This window comes from Rattus norvegicus, chromosome 13 (assembly GCF_021556685.1).
Source record: "Rattus norvegicus strain SHRSP/BbbUtx chromosome 13, alternate assembly SHRSP_T2T, whole genome shotgun sequence".
NCBI classification, from domain to species: domain Eukaryota; kingdom Metazoa; phylum Chordata; class Mammalia; order Rodentia; family Muridae; genus Rattus; species Rattus norvegicus.
The window spans coordinates 93,103,476-93,121,176 of NC_141546.1; the positions used below are offsets into that span (position 1 = coordinate 93,103,476).

The window sequence follows — 17,701 nt, forward strand, 5'->3', positions numbered from 1 at the left end:
GTAAATCCCTGAGCCATGGGTGCTGCCATCTTTCTTCCAGACCAGCCTCCCTTCTCCCTCCTGGCCTCTTTTCCCTTCCCACCAGTAGCCTGAGACACTCCTATGCTGACCTAGCTGCCCAGAGAATCTATTTGACCTCAAACCCAGCACTGAGGTTGAGGGTAGATGGCAAACTGGAGGCAACTGAGGACAGTGCTGAGATCTTGGATCACTGAGCAGGCAGAGGAGGTGGGTAGAGTGGTAAGGTGCCGACACCTTTCTAAGCTAGAGTATGAGAGAGGCAGAACTGGTCCCCAGGATGGATGGGCTCCTCTGGAAAGGACACATGCAGCTTGGAACAAAGAATGCTGGGCTCCTTGTCAGATGCAGAGAATGCAGAGGTTGCAGGGCATCCTTGGACAGCCAGCTGCTCTGGCGGGAAAAATGCAGAGTGTAAACTTCCTGTTGCACTCTGAGCATCACCTGATTGTTTCTGGTGGAGGGTGCTTACCAGCAGGGCTTTCTCCTCTGCACTCACCCTTCCTCCCTGTGGAGCTGTCCTCAGGGACTCTCAGATCTGGAACATGCTTGCCCAGAGCCTCAGAAGTGCCTCTCTACCCACAGCACACCTTACTGTTCTAAATACAGATCTCAAGCCAAAGCTGCTAACGAGGTTGGAGAAACGGGTAAAGAGGAAGACAGTGGTGGCGCTGAAGGAGCTGAGCCAGCAAATCCAAGACTAAATGCCGGCGGGAAAGGCTGCTGATGGACAGCAGGCAGCTACTAGAGGAAAAATACCAAGTGAAGGCTGAAAACCAGCTTTTCACAGAATACCTGCATAAAAATAAGGAACACTGTGAAAAGAAGCAGGAAGAGCTGTGCAAGTGGTATGCCCAAGAATGTGGTGAGATAGAATGAGAGAGACAAGAACTGACATCCAGATACAACAAGAGAAATGCAGCTCTTCAAGCCCAGCTCCTGAGGGCAGAAAGACCCAGAAGGATTTGAAGCAGCAGCTGCAGGCACTGAAGCCAGTTTACAAGGTAAAGGAAGGCCAGGACACGAAAATACAGACCTTGGAGAAGGAACAAGAGAAAGTCCGAGGTGAGACTGCAGCCAAGGACCAGAAGGCACACTTCCAGTTACAGCAGGAAAAGGCATTGATGGAGACGGAGCTGGAAGAACTGCACCTGATGGAGCTGGGGCAGATCAACACCATGGGGCTTGATCTTCTGAAACCTCAAAATCCACCCCCAATGACATACTCCCTCCAACTGGACCACGTCTACTTCAACAAGGCCACGCCTCCTCATAGTGCCACTCCCTGCGCATAGACTATGGTCTATGGGTGTAAGCATAAATTTTTCTCAACCTACTTTAATAAGGTTCAACCTCCTCTCCAGTATACCACCCACCAGGGGTAGTGGAAAAGAAAGGTTATCAGGATATGGGGAGGCGTGGACCAGCTTATAAATAGTTCTTTGGAGCTGAGTACAGTCTTCATTGTCAGGATATCAGCAGTTGAATCCTCTAGCAAAACACCAACACGAACAGTAGCTGCAGACCAGTTCACTCAGCAGACACCACACAGGAACCAGCAAGGGCAGTTAATCCAGAAGAAACTGCAAGACCCACCAACTGGCCTGAGTCCACAGTGGAAGTGACAAGAAGCTACAGGAACCTCACCAGACTTTCTTTGGTGAGTTTCTCTTTATGACATCACCACAAGAGAAGCCCAGCAAGGCAGTGTAAGGTGAACCAATACACATCTGCCATCAGCAAAGAATAGCAAGGCGGAGCAAATCAAACCAATGCTCCAAACCACTGTCTGTGGGGTCATATTGATATTCCTTTTAAACGTCATGAGTCTTCTCATGTGTCTGCTATAGCAAAACATCCTTTCTCCTGTGTCTGCTTCAGCAAAATATTCTTTCACCTGTGTGGCCCAGCAAAACATCATTTGACGTAACTGACTTTCCAAAGGGGGCCATTTTTATGCAAATCACCACAGAAACCAACTTCAAACCCAGTCCAAACCAATCAAAAAAGAGCTGGAAACTGAGGCACAGAGCACAAGGGCAGGGATTAGACTGATCTGTGCCATGCATTCACTGCTATACGCTCCCCAGACCCCAGAGCTGCTGCATTACTGCCTGCATTAGTGCATTTCTTCTTCTGAGTGTCCCCACTGGTGGCCATGCAGGGGCATCATCATGACCATGACTGGTGCCTCTGAGGTGGATGAGAGATGAATGAACTGCAGACGAACAGCTCTTCCCCTGTAGCTAATGCTAGTGGCCAGAGAGCACTGACTCCCAGGCAAGAAGAGCCTGGTGCTCAGGGTTCCCTTAAAGCCATACAGAGTGTGTCAATAAAAGGATGAGGAAAACCTCAGAGAAAACTCCAAGTTCGTTCTCTGCCCACTTACCCTGAGAATTTCATATTGTGTGTTTTTGAGGTTTAATCCCCTTCCTATTTATACAGGTTATTCAAACGTCAAAATATTTGCAACTCTTTGGAGCTCCTTACCCCTGGAAAACTTGGTGTGTGTGTGTGTGTGTGTGTGTGTGTGTGTGTGTGTGTGTGTGTGTGTGTGTGTAGGGGAGGGTCTTGGCAGAAATGGATGGCACACTCTATAGAATGAATGACTTTGAAAAGAATTCTTACAGAGCTAGGGCAGGGGTAACAAAGCCATAGGATGGTCCTTGATCCTGGAAGCATAGTCTCTTGCTACTCTCAGGGCAGGGTAGCTGTGACCCTAGCCCCCAGGAGGGACACCCCTGAAGGGCTGGCTGGGGTGGGTAACTTCGGTTAGTTAGTCTTTCTACAGAGTGAAAGCTCTGTGTCTTTCAGAGCTCTTCTGTAGCCGGTCAGAGCAGGATATCTGAAATGTTAGCTAGCTCTCTGTTACTATACCAAAGACCTGAGGCGAGCAGTTTGCAAAGAGAAAGTGCTCATCTTTTGTTCCTGGTTAGAGATGCCCTGGGTGCATGATCAGTTTGGCCTCCCTGTTTTAGGGCTTATGATGAGACAACAATAGGCAAGGAATGTGTGGAGGACCAAACTCACACAAGGAAGAAGGGACTGAATCTGGCGATCCCCTCCAAAGACACAGTGACTTAGATCCCCCACCAGGACCCATCTCCTCAATGGTCCACCATTTTCTAACAGCACCACACTGGAGACCAAGCAATGGACCTTCGGCGGGGAGGGCGGGTGGAGGTGGGTGGGAGGGACATCTAAGAGCCAAATTCATAGCATCTGCTGAGGCAGCTTCACTAGTCTGCCTCCTACATCAGGATTGATGTACAGAGAATGAGGAGTGGATTTAGAGGAAGTGATGACATCCTCCAGGCCTCCTCACGGGAACAGCGTAGACGGGCCCATTAGAAAAACATCCAAACATGCAGAAGGAGACCTATGTTTGGGGGCCACTTGTCCATCCCTACATCCCTACATCTTGTTTTAAGAGCTGATTTATACAGGTGGGATATTTATTTTTTCTGGATTAACAAAAACAAAACACAAAGGCCAACCCTGGAGCCCGTGGGCTCCTTTAAGCCCAGAACCACAGAACAAATGGCTGCCTGCGTGCAGCCTGTCCGGGTCAGCTGCGTAACCAGTCAATGCAGTATTTCTTTCCCTGTTCTAACAAAGGAATAAATAAGCTAGGAGGGGATCGGGTCCAGGCAAGGAGACTACAGCCCTGCAACATTTTAAGGGAGTAGTTTAAATTATGGTTATCTAAAGGGAGATTTATGCCTAGAATTTACAAGGAAAACAAAATCTCCTATGGGAAGGAAAAGGAACGATTTTCAAGTCCAGGCATCCTCTTCTATTTGCTTAGCTGAAGGAGAGGTGAGCTGGTGGGCAGACATTGTGAGGATCCCGCTGCAGATTTTACATTGCCTCTCCCCTAACATGCTCTGAAAGCCATCCCCCTTTAAGATGGCTGACACTTACTCTAAGAGGAAGGAACTCCCAACCTGCGGCTTTAGTATAAATGGGACAGAATCACGCAGAGGTTTGGGTACAAGCATGTACCATCCTGCCAGAGATGATGACAGTGGCTGTTTCTACTCAGGAGCTGTAGGAAGGAAGCCAGGGAGCCTCGAGCTCTGAACGCTATGATCTAAGAGTCCAGCAAGACCATTAGCGTCTCTGAGCATCCCATGATTAAAATAAGACCGGCTCCATGTTAGACACGTGCACAGATGTGGGGTGACATAAAAGGGGAGCAGGGAAGGGAGGAGGAGGAGGAGGAGGAAGAGGAAGAGGAGGAGGAAGAAGAGGAAGAGGAAGAGGAGGAGGAGGAAGAGGATGAGGAGGAAGAGGAAGAGGAGGAGGGGGGAAGAGGAGGAGGAGGAGGAAGAGGAGGAGGGGGGAAGAGGAGGAGGAGGAGGAAGAGGAGGAGGAAGAGGAAGAGGAGGAGGAAGAGGAAGAGGAGGAGGGGGGAAGAGGAGGAGGAGGAGGAGGAGGAGGAGGAGGCTGTTGGCTTATCCTGGGTCTACACAGTCATTTGAGCCTGTAGCAGGATGGTACTTTGTGGAGACTTGCTGGCTTCTGATGCCCGCTAGACTTCCTTTGTCCAGATTCTGGGTTCCACTGTCCTTGAAGTTTGAGACGGAATCTGGACTTTGAGGAAGGGATGGTCTTTGTGAAGCACACCTATGCTGGGTCTAGGCCCTTTGTTTGCCATTCTTCCATCTGCTGGCTCCAGGATGGAAACCACTGGGTCCAGTTTCACTGGGCTCTTGTCGTAGTCTGCTTTCAAACTAGGGCGAAGTGGCTTCCACACTAGCAGTCCACCCTGGTGTCTAAATTGTGAGTCAGCTCCAGATTCTGCAAAATGCAACAGAGAACCCAACACAGCACTGCCAAAATCACTGCCCTTTGACCTATAGCCTGTAAGTCTGTGTGGATGCCATCGAACTTCCCCAGGGAGTGAGGCAGTAGAGGAGAATCGCACCAGTGTTGATATTCTCCATTTTCTTTCTGAAGATTAGAATTATAAAAAACGTCTAAGCAGCTTCATGTTCTCCACTGTCGTCGTCCTCTGACACTGTGACAGCATTCCTAGCCTTTGGCAGAGATAGATCGTCCTCTGGAGAGTCTGGGGGAGAAAATGGCCACCTTCAGTGCCTTCAGCTACACTGAAGGGGTTGCTAATTTTGAGTAGGAAAGGACAACGAAGGACAAGGTCTGAGCCCCTATTCCCTTCCAGACACCACTATGCTTCTGCAAATTTACTTTTCTTGCACACGCTCATGGAAGGCCTGATCCCCTGGCCTCACACACCTTCCTGTGCAGTAGATGGGAGCTCACAGGAGCAGGAATCCTGCTCTTCGGGGAAAATGTGATGGGGCCGGGGACTGCCGTGTGCTCTGGATGAGAATCCAAGGAGGTTAAGGAGGAGAGAAGGGAACAATAAGAGAACCTGCTGACAAGTCTGTCAAAAGAGGGAATTGGGCTCAGAAACTTACTGTCTGGAATCCTTAGATCTTAGAGAAAGGAGGAGGCCGAGGCTGCCGTAACTGAATTGAGTGACGTTTCTCTTTATTAAAAACTTATGAAGCCTGCTGGAAAAGGTGCCAATAAGAGCTCAGGTTTTAGCTGTTTGTGTCTAGACTGTTAAACTAAGGGTTTGTTTACTTATTGTTTACTTATTTACTTTTGGATAGGAAAATTCTTATTTATTCAACAAGTGAAGGTACTTGCTAACTGGTTATTTAAATATAAATGTATGTGTAGATGTGTACACATCTTCTTAGAGGTGCACGGTGGGCACGCATACTGTATTTTGTATGGACGTGTGTCAAGTCTGGTTCATTGGTGGGGTAGGAGGAGGGCGGGTCAGGAGGTGTCTTTCTCACTGGGCTAGAAAGAGAGGTGGCTACAGCTTAAGTCACCATCCTTTGCCCTCCTCTGCCCTGCAGTTGCCTGATCCCAGTGTAGGCACGTTCCTCAGTCTCTCCTGTACTCCTGTGTTGTGGCCTACAGGGACTGTTACTCAGACAGCGCCAGGCAGGGACGATCCGCCCGGACTTGAAACTGCCTTGCCTTTCATCTTTTTAAAATTAAGCCATTAACTGCCTTTAATGCGGAGGTTTTCGTGGCTTAATTTTCTTTGGTGGCATCCATTAAAACCAGGGGTGGCTAGCACGGTTGACTGGCAGCATCTTCAGACATTTAGGATGTATTATTAATATTCACATGTATTATTAATATTCCCTACCTGTACCGAGAGCTGTCATGGTTCAGTCTGAGTTATCCCCAGAGCCATAATGAAGCCACGGGTGGTTTTTTTTTTCCTGATTACCTGAAATCCAGGTGGGGCTAAAGTATAGCTCAGAGCATCTGGTAGCGTCTGAAAGTGACTTTTTATTTCTCAGGCTTTTAAAGCTGCCATACAGACTTGTAACAGCGAATGCCGTGTTTGTCCCGCTAACATGTAACTGCCACCATACGTGTTTATTTTAGGGAGGTGAAAACCCCAGAGCCATGTGATGGCATACCCCAGACCCAGTTTACTTATGTGTCAATGGAGCTTTGAGGGCGTGCCCAGGTTATGCACAGCCCCGTGCTAGGCTCTGAGAGAGAGAGGCAATCCAGTCCCTGCTTTTTAAAAATTCAAGGTTTTACAGAGTAGAAGAAAATGTGCACAGTCCAATGGACGCCAAAGAGTAGTTTCTGGTCATGAGAGATGAGTGGCACTGGGGGAGGGGAATTCTATTAGCATGAAAATCAGCTAGTAGATTACAGCGTTCACGAGTGTGTGTGTGTGTGTGTGTGTGTGTGTGTGTGTTCTAGATGTTAAGTTGAAAAAGTCTTATATTGTTTTCTAAATGTATTGTTCTGTATTCAATCAGGACAGTGTACAAAAAAATTAATAACTCAAGACTATTCTAATTTTCATTGTTAATTTCAAGCTCATGTGTCTACATGTATTGCAGGCTGTGTGTATATGGGTACACATGTGGGAGGGGCAAATAAACGTGTGTATGGGGGCCAGGAGCAAGCTCAGTGTCATTTCTGAGGTGCCATCTGGCTTTTATTTTTGAGACAGTGCTTGTCACCAGCCTGGAACTTGCAAAGTAGCCTTGACCGGTGGGTTAGGGAGCCCCAGGGCTTTCCTTGTCTTTCCTTCCTCTGTATAGGGATTACAGGCACACAGACCACACCTAGCTTTTCTATTAACTTTTAGCTTTATATGTATTTGTTTTGATTTCATTTCTTATTACTTGTGTATGTGTAGGCCAGGCTTGCCGCAGTGTAGAAGTCAGAGGACAGTTTTAGGGAGTCCATTCTCTCTTCCACATTTATGCGGGCTCCAGGCATCTGACTCAGATATCCAGACACTCACAAGTGCCTTTATTCACTGAGCCATTGCACCAGTCCCTGACTGTCATTTTAGACTCTTGATTGGCTGTGGGCTTTGCTAACAAAAGTCAAGGAATAGAAGTCAAGTCAAAAGGAACAGCTATGCTGACAAACATTATTACCATGTTTCAATGTATATTTTGTTAACATGAGTTTTCTTTTCCTGCACTGAAATATGTTCTCTCATGGAAGAAAGCCTGTATTTATTAGTGACTTCCTGTCTTGGCAGTCCCCCCTGTTGCCTCAGCAACGTGGGGCCTTTTCTCTCTGTATGTGTAATATTCACATCGATTAATTAATCGATTAGACAAGTGTTTATTGAGCGTGTACCTCTGTGTTTGGCATGAATCCAGGGGCTGGAGTGCAGGGGACATGAACAGCCCCTGCTCTTGTAGATCTTGCACTATCAAAGTGGGAAACAGACCGTCAACACACCAGAGAACACATGGCATGCAGGAATCTGTAATAGAACCAAGCATGCCACGCATGTAGGAAGAGTGCTGTGGGCCATCTCTACTCTTGTAAGATACATAGTAGTGACCAGCACCCTGCTCATGGAGGGGCTCATGGTGAGCACATTGAATGAGCCAATGGTGGATGCATATACTGTCCTACCGTGAAGCCTTCGCCAGCAGACCGTGGACCCGTGCAATCTTATCACACTATCAGTACTGATTCTATATGCATAGTGTTTTCCTTTCAAAGTGCTTGATAAAAAAGCAAGTGGCTGCCTTAGGTGGTCCTGTTTCTCTGGTGTCCCTTCATCCTCCTGCCTCAGATAAATCAGCTGCCAATTTCCCCTTCAAGGTGATAGCTTTTTCCCTAGGCCCCTTGTGTGGCCCTTTCATCCTCCGCAGATACTGTCTGGGTGTCTGTTTCTTTGCCTAAATGAAGCCTCCTGCGTGTGCTTTGCACTGAAATATAAGTCAAACACATAGAACTGTTTGCTGTGCAACGGAAGTTGCATCACAGTGTAGTGCGCTGTCACCACACCAGGAATGCCACGAGGTCGTCCGATGGTAATAACAAGCATCGTCAGTTAGAAACCGTAATGCCCACGTGGGCTACGGCAAGATTTGGAAATATTTAAGCACACACACACACACACACACACACACCGCACGCACGCACGCACGCACGCACGCACCCCACATTGAGTAAGTGAATAAACAAAGGAATACATAAATAAGTGTAAAATTTACAAGGTGAATAATTCATCAGGTTCCTGGTTTATAAGAACTAAACCATGAAGCTGGCCCATTTTCAGCATTGTTCTTCAATTATCTAGGACGGAGGACTTAGAAGGTTTTCTTCTTCCCTCTCCTCTCCCTTCTTTTCCTTCCGTCCTCTTTTTTGTGTTTCTGAGGTTGGAACCTGGCTCCTTGCAGGCGCTGTGCAGCTGAGCTGTAGCCACGCCCAGGGCGTTGCTTCCTGCGTGGTGCCCCTCATCTAAGTCCTCCTTTTTCCCCCCAAGAAAATCAAATATAGTTGTCTCTGAATCCACAGGTTTTATACCCATGGATTCCATTAACCCTGGATCAGAATCTTCAGAAGAACTTGGGTTCATGCTGACGGTGACAGACTTAGCCATGCCTGTCATTACTCCTGAGTGTCAGCTATTTGCATAGCACTTACACTGGATCAGGGACCACAGCTAAGCTGGGGATGATTTACACTCACAGAATGCACGGGTCATTTGCAAACACTGTCATTTTATAGGAAGGGACTTTAGCATCACTGTTGGTAGTATCCAGCGTCCATGGGAGTGACCCGGTCTCATGTGGACAGCGAGAGGTTACTGTGCTTTGCTCTAAATACTCACCCAGAAGGCACATAGGCACAATTATGAAGCTAAAGACACAGGATTCATGCATCCATTCAATAAATATTTTTCAAGCATTCATTGTGCCGTGTACTGCTACAGCATCTGTAACGAGCAGACGACTTCGTATAGGAGATCGCATGGTAGTTTGAAGGTGATAAATTAAATACTATAGAAGAAAAGAAATGCAGTGAACAAGGCCAAAGACAGAGGCAGGGGTCGAGGGTCGGTGGGGGGTGGGCGTGAGGGTGGGGGTTCTGGACCTTTCTGAGGAGGCCTGGCATGGTACCTAAGGAAGGATCAACCAGGAAGCCATGGCGGCTGGGGAAGAGGCTGAAGAAACAGTGGAAGGAGATAAGAGTCTCACAGACCTGGAAGACTTTGAACTGTGCAAGGCCAGGAGATTGCTTTAAGGGCCTGGGGTTAGGGAAAAGCTCAGTGAGCAAAGTGCTTCCTGCACAAGGTTACTGACTTGTGTTTTGACCCTAATGTCTGTGTAAAAGGCAAGGCACAGTAGTGTACACATCTAATGATAGCGAGGGAGCGGCAAAGATCGGAGAACCTGTGGACCTCTCTGGGCTCAGCCTAACCAGGGAGCTACAGACCTTATGAGGAACACTGACTCAACAACAACAACAGAAAAGCAAGGTGGAGTTCTAAGGAAAACACCGGAGGTCAAATTTACACACACACACACACACATACACACACACACACACATACACACACAGAGGCACACATAGAACCATGTACATACACACCAGCGTGCACACACACTCAGACATGTTCATATATACACACAGTAGCACGTGCAACCCCAAAATGCATACATATTACACACAGTAGCACGTGCAACCACAAACATGCATACATATTACACTTGTACCCACACACTTGGGCACACATACACACTACACATACACAAATACCACATATCACCATATCACCTTTAAGTTTAGACTTCAGTGGCTTTTAGTAGAAACATCACCATTAATTTCAGAATATTGTTATTGTTCCTAATAGAAGCAGACTAACTTATAATAAGTCACTCCATCTTTCCCTCCTCCTACCCCCCTACCAATCTCTTATCTGCATACTCCATGATGGTTCTATAGACTGGTCTATTCTAGTCATACGCCAGAATCACGTTCTGTTTGGGCTTCTGCATGTGCACCCTTTCCCTTAACAGTATGCTTGCACGTCCACCCATATGGTGGCCTATATTGCTAATCCATTCTTTTTTATGTCTTTGTAATATTCCACTGTGTGTACACGGCACACACTGTCTGTCTGTCTATTTGCATTGAGCATTAGGTGGCTATGTTTTCTGCCATTAAAAACGTTGTTGTAGTGGCAGGGCACACGCTTTTGTGTGAATGCACCTTTTAATTTATGTGGTATGTATCCCGGAGTGGAAGGCCTTCCCTCCCTCCTCATGTGATGTGGGAGCCATAATGGGTTAGTGACCTGCTCTGCCCTTCACATTCGGTCCCTCTGTCTGTGCAGTGAGTGAGCGTGGACACTGGGTGGGAGTTAATAGTGAGTGGAAATCGGACCAGTTAGGAGCTGATCGCAGTGGTTCAGGTGAGAGCAAGTAGTCTCAGGTCAGGGTAGGAGCAGTGTATGTGTGGAGGATGGTCGCATTTGGGACATATGGTAAGGACAGCCAGGAGGGTTTCTGCTTAGTGGAGGAAGAGGGGACAGGGTGGAGCTAAGGGCTTTGGCTCCATCTGCTAGAAGGAAGGGGCAGCTGTGGAGTGGGGCAGGAGAGCCACACATGGGCGTCAGGAGCTCCTCTTGCGTAGACCAAGGTTAAGATGGTCAGCAGACGTCCGCAGGGAGATGACAGGCAGGCGGATAAATGGGTCTGGAGTTCAGGAAGTCGTCTGTGCTGCAGATATAAATTTGGGGATCTGTGGCGGGCCGATGGTATTTAGAGCCATGAGGTGGAGTAGTCACCGAGTCCCCATTTGTTTTAAAGGGACAAAGCAGCCTACGTGTTGATAGAGCCTTTTCCATGTACTGAGTTCCAACAATGACCTCATGTTATAACTGAAAACATCCATTAGAGAGAAGCTTCTCTCTGGAGACCGTGATTTCAATGTGGTTAGACTACCAGCCCTCAGGGCATAAGTTAGAGGATTGATTCATTAATATATTAGGGCTATCAATCAATGTCGGATTCAGCATCTCGTGTGTTTTTTAACCGATTTTGGGTTGTTGTTTTTTTTTTTTTAAACTGTTGCTTGCTTCCATGGCAGCTTGGGATCAGTATACAAAGGAGATGGAATCATATTTGGTTTTGATACTGAGAAAAGGAACAGTGGCCTCACATATTGTTAGTAGACGTGTGATTTCCTAATACCAGAAGTAGGGTGGTATTGGCGGGCAGAGAGGAAAAGAAAAAGATCTGTTGTGTATAAGGAAATAATAATAAAATCATGAATGAACTGAAGAAAAGTAACCATCAAAAACAAGAGAGAGTACGCTGGGGGACACAGCGCAGTTGGTTAGAGGCATGAGGACGGCATCTGGGCCCCAGCACTCACCTGTGAAGAGCTGGTGCAGTGGCTCACATCTGGAACGCTGCTGGTGGAGGAAGGGGGACATAGAGACTGGCAGGCACCTGCTCAGCTAGCACAGCTGAACTGATGAACTCCAGCTTCAGTGAGAGACCCTACCTCAAAACACAGGGTGGGAGTGGCCACGGAGGATACCACACATTAGACGATGGCCTCAACTTGTATGCAAACTCCCACGTGAACATATGACCCATACAAAGACGAAAGGAGCCTGGCTCGTCCAGAGACCACATCAGGGAGGAGTGACTAAAAATGTAAGCAGGCATAGCCCAAGGAAGACAGGGTGCAAGAGAAGTAGGAATTTGATTCAGCTGTGGGATTCCCTATGTGTCCAACCCGTGACCCACGGGCCTTATGTGCCTCACAGTAGCTGTGCATGTGGCTTCACACAGAGTCGTGAACTTGGAACAGCATGTGGTGGGGTGGTTTTAGTTATTTACTTATTTTGGCATTTTCTTTTTCAAATCACTTATACATGTATTGAGCGTGAGCCCACATACAACCAAGAGCAGTTCTGTGAATCTATAATCCCAGCATGCCCATGGAGAGATAAGGGCAGAGAGAGGCAGTCCATGGGCCAGCCAACCTGCTGCACACAATGACAAGTGACTAGAGAACCAATACTCAAGATCATCCTCTGACTCATGCATTGTGGAATGTGCACGCGCATGCACATGTGCGTACACACACACACACACACACACACACACACACACACCACATTTTAAAAGGAGGCTAGCCAAGATGACAGGCTGAAATGGTTCCTGCCTTTGTGCAAGGAGATGACATTGTCGAATTATTCCTAAGGGGACCTTAGGGTCCCCTCAGGACGAAGGCAGGTTCACCTCCAGCATGCAGATACACAAGTGCTTGTGATGCCCACCCTCACAAGAGCATGCCAGAAGCCATCGTTTCTACTCAGCAGTGGGCAACACATGATAGCTTTTCTTAAAATAAAACCCACAAAATACGATCAAAGGGCATCTATCTGTGGTTATCTTTGGAACATTTCTCCCTTGGAGGAAGCGACTGTTTAGAGCCAGCACTCAAGCACATGGTTTCCCCCTTATCTTTACTGCTGTATGGATCCCTTTGTGAGCAGAGGCTGGCAGAGACCTCTCTGCCCTGGGTACCAGCCTGGCTGGCACAGGAGTCATTTCGGGTTCTGTTCCCATGTTTCAGCCAATCTGTCTAGAGAACAGTGACGCTCTCGAAACACTCAGATGCTCACATGTCACTAAAAGGACAAAGTAAAATCCCAGGCTTCTGTGTTTGAACTAACCCCCAGGGAAAGAACATCACTATTTGGGGCCCATTGTTGGAGGCCATCTGTGAAGTGGGAATCACATCAGATTCTTCAGAACGATTCCGGTCTCCACACTGCACAGACATATGTGCTGACCATTGATTCCTGTTCCCAGACTTTTGATCTTCACAAGAAACTAACACCATTGAATTGTGCCGCTCCCTGGTTCGTCAGACTGCCTGTCAGCTCCCTGTAGAGATAAGAAAGAGATCTTGCCACACATGAAGACAGATGTGACCAAGTACTAATTATTATCTTAAGAGGTGAACGCAAATGTCATCATCATTGAACACCAAGATTTATTTTTCTCCGGAATTCCCAAGAGCCTCTGGTCTGGAATCTGGACTTCAGACCTTGACATATGTCCTCTTGTTAGTCTGAGCAGGCCCTGGTTTGATGTGACATCACGTGGCTGTCTTCCTTCTCTCCAGTGCCACAGCAGCATCTGACCAAATGGTGCTCACTGGAGAACCATGTGTTTTTGCCATTCTTGCCAATGAAGCACATAGCTGAGGGAGAGAAAGTGAGGGAGAGGAGGGAAGAGGAGGAGAAAAGGGAGGGGAAAGAGGAGAGGGGAAGAGGAGGAGGGGGAGAGGGGGTAGGGGGAGAGAGGGAGAGAGGGAGAGAGGGAGAGGAGGAGGGAACATATAAATGAGCTCTGTTTAGAAGGCAATTCAGTGGGGAAATATTCAGTTTTAGGACAGAACTTTAGACTAAGAGAAGGCATAGCTGGGTAGAGAGGGGGTGCTGGATGGACTCCCCAGAGACCTTGATTTACTACTTGCTCTGGAGGCCCAGTCCCTGTGTCCTCCACCTGCCTCCTGTCTTTGGGACGTCTCACCAGAGGTATATGTGTCAGCGGTGTGGGTGTGTCATGATTCACAGTTCCACGGGAGCTGTGAGCACACACACGACCCCTGTTGTTGCTGATGCCGTATGGGGGTAGAATCCTGGGAAACTGTGCAGTTTCTGGGAATGTGAGCCTTCATCAGTTCAGGCAGGGTTGACTACGTCCCATTCAAGCGCAGGAAGTCACAGGAGCAGAGGCGAGGGCTGTTCTCCCACTCCTGGTCACAATTGCCTGGAAAGTGGAGAAGAGTGTGGTAGTCAAGCCTCTAGGCCACCTGTCCACCCTGCCCCCATACCTAGGTCTCGGGGAGTTTTGTGGTGTTTTGTGTCTGATGTTCAATGTCGTCTGGTAATGAGAAGCTGCGTCAGAACGGAGCATGATAAAAGTAATACCTAGTAATGAACCTGCTGAGTATTAGTCTCCAGCCAGAGGATAAAGCAGCCATCTATCTCCACTGGTCCTCACAGGTCCTCACAGACCCTCCATAGAGACACTGAGGATGGAGCTTAGTGTCACAGGCGTTGCCCTAGAGAGGAAACGTTTTCCATGGACTTTGTGTTCGAACCCTTGGTTACCAGCTAGTCATGCTGTTTTGGGAGACTGCAGACTCTCCCACCACACAAATGCTGCACACACGAGACTCTGAGGAGAACACTGATGGGCTGAAGACCTTGTGTGGCCATATCCTGTCACCACAGATCCTCAGAACAAGACATCATAGTGGTGCCCTCTGTCCCTTCACATGAGTGGGGCTGACATTTGCTCCTCAGCTTCAGTGAACAAATGAAGGAAGGATACAGATGCTGTCCAGTGATGCTTTGCATCTCGATCGATAGTCAGGCTGTCTGGCTGGACCATTCTTCTGCATGGTGGTCCTTCCCTGTAGCCTCCATTCTTAAATATCCTGGCATCTATGACAGCCAGATTCCTTTAAGACAGACCTGACCTTTCCCAATGGAGCTTCAAACAATCTATAGGCACTGATTAAAAATAGAAAATGGTGGGCCTTTTCAGGGGTTAACATAGGCAAAGCAAAGAGAGGGTGGTTTCAGTTAAGTCTGTGTTTGAAGGCTTCTTCTACAATGCCTTTCACTTGGTTCTCCCATCCATTCAGGCTCAAACCATGTCACTAAATGTTTTATGAAATCAGTGAAAGACTCCATACAAAAAAGGGGTTCTTGACTTTTTAAAATGGGGGTCATATTTGGAGAAAAGAAAAACATCTATCACTTTAATAAAACGTTTCTAGGAAATAACTTCCAGCAAAGGATTAGAATGAGCAGGCCAGCCGAAATGAAAGGGGGTAGTGGAGAATGTCATATATGGTAATATAGGAATTATTTTCATGTAGAACTTTTAGTACATATAATAACAGTATACACAGCATCTCATTGAATGATCCCAACAACCAGCAAAGAAGCCACCCTTCCTTTAAACTAAAAAAGATGAAGGTTGGCTTCTTCAAGGTCCAAAGGAAGAAGCTGTTTTGAGTTCTAGCTAAGCACAAGTGGTCTGGGGTCCAAGGGCCTGGACTTAGGTTCATTACTTGCAGCTAGCTCTGGATAATTAACCTCCAGGACTCCATCTGCCTGTGGGTGGCTCTCTAATTGTGAAGAAATGACTACAAGAGCATTCTGAGCCCCTCAGAATATGCCATGTTTTCCTAAGATGATGTGGGGGTCTATATTGACAGATATCAAAAGAATGAATGGCTCATACACACCTACAAAGGACCAGCCACGTAAGTCCATCGTTTATCCCAGTAATAAATGAAAGGCAGGGCCTTTGCTTGAAGGTGACTGAGAGTCAACATGGCAACAGAGAAGTATTCAGGGATTGTGAATCTGTGCAGCAACTGCCACTGGCAATCAGAGAAGCAAGCTAACCCTTCAGGTTCAGGCTTCCATGGCTTGCCTAGGTGGGCTGGCTTTTGCGAGACCCACCCCCTTTTGATAGCCTGGCTCTGTGACTTATTAATTGATCTTATAAGAGATGATGTATCAAAGGAAGAACAGTTTCTGGTCCTAAGGATTAAACTTTCTACTTCAACCTACTTTCACTTTTGTGACTTCATGTACACTAGGCAGGCTCTGTACTCCTTAGCTAGTTAGCCTGGGTGGATAAATCAGTGATAGACAGACAGAAAGATGGATGAATGGATAGACAGGCAGGCAGACAGACAGACAGATAGAAGACATATAGATAGATAAATGACAGGTAGAAGAAAGAGATTGATAAAGATAGATAGATAGATAGATAGATAGATAGATAGATAGATAGATAGATAATAGGTAAGTAGATAGAAGACATGGGTAGATGACATGTAGAAAAAAGATAGGTTGATAGATAAAGATAGATAGATAATAGATAGATAGATAGATAGATAATAGATAGATGGATGATAGGTAGAAGAAAGATGGATAGATTGATGATAGAAAGATAGAGAGACAAACAGGTGACAAATGCCAGATAACACATGATATAAATAGATACATAAAAAGACAGCAGGTAATTGGTAGACGGATGATAGTTATATGATAGATGGTCCAATGCATAGATGTGGCAGTGCCACATGCTAGTGTGGTGCTCTATCACTGTCTTAGTTTCTTTCCTATTGCTGTGACCAAAGGAAACTTCTAGAAGAGGGTTTAATTGGACTTACAGTTTCGGAGGGTTGGAGTCCATGATGGCAGAGCAAAGGCAACACAGCAGGAACAACTGAGAGCTCTCACATTTTGATCTGAAAATAGGAAATGGAGAGTGGAATGGGAGAGGGGAGCTGGAAGAGGTTAATTTTGTGACTAAGTGGTTAATGACCAGGGGTAAGAGCAGCTGATGCACAGTATGCTGATGAGATAAAGCTCCTCTGTCAGGCTATTCCCAAATGGCCTTGACCCTCCTCTCAGGGGGTTCACTGGACCCCAGCACCCCAGATCCCTTGAAATGGATTCTGTCCATTTGTATGGATATGAAAGAAAACTGTCACCTTCTAAAAGTCACTCCCATGATTCATAGGACCGACAGTCCACATTCTGGCATCTATGTAGATCTCTGCACTGTGGGTCTAGGCCTAGACCACTTGGTGTTCTTCATAGTGTGTCTATTCTGTCACCATAACAGTTAGGGAAGGGAAAAGTGTTGGTTTTGGCTCACAGTTTTAGAAGAAGTTTCTGTTTGTGAGTACTTAGTTTTATTTCCCTTGGGCTTGTGACAAAGAGCACGAAGCCATTAACCTCACAACCAAGAGCCAAAGAAATAAATGAAGAGATCAGAATCCCACAATCCCCTTGTAAAGTGCACTGGCCGGGACCTGAAGATTTCCCACTATACCTTGCCTCTCAGTGACTCCATGCACAATGTCCCAGTAGGACTAAGCTGGGAACCAGGCCTTTAACACATGGGCAAATCCATCGTGGCTTGCACTAACTTAATACAGCATAGTCTGAGGAAGCCATGTGAATCTATGCCTCTCTCTCTCTCTCTCTCTCTCTCTCTCTCTCTCTCTCTCTGTGTGTGTGTGTGTGTGTGTGTGTGTGTGTGTGTGTGTGTGTGTGTGTGTATGTGTACTTGTGCAGCAGCTGTGGGCATGCCATGGCATGGGTGTAAAGGTCAGAGAACGACTTTTGATGTTAGTCCTTGACTTCTATGTTGCTGGAGATGGGGTCTCTGTTTTTCTGCTGTGTACATCAGGCTGGCTAGCCATGAATCTCTGAGGAATCTCCTTACATCTTTCCACAGTACGCATCTCCAGTTCTTACATACGTTCTGAGGATTCGAACTTA

At 47.0% G+C, this 17,701-nt stretch overlaps 1 protein-coding gene and 1 pseudogene across 1 annotated transcript in view; both read left to right on the forward strand.

Annotated features, from left to right (window-relative positions):
- The window catches only part of Kif26b (kinesin family member 26B), a 399,395-nt gene that overhangs the window by 226,281 nt on the left and 155,413 nt on the right, over positions 1–17,701 (forward strand). The window lies entirely within an intron of this gene.
- Positions 521–1,396, forward strand: LOC148001836 (uncharacterized; annotated as a pseudogene).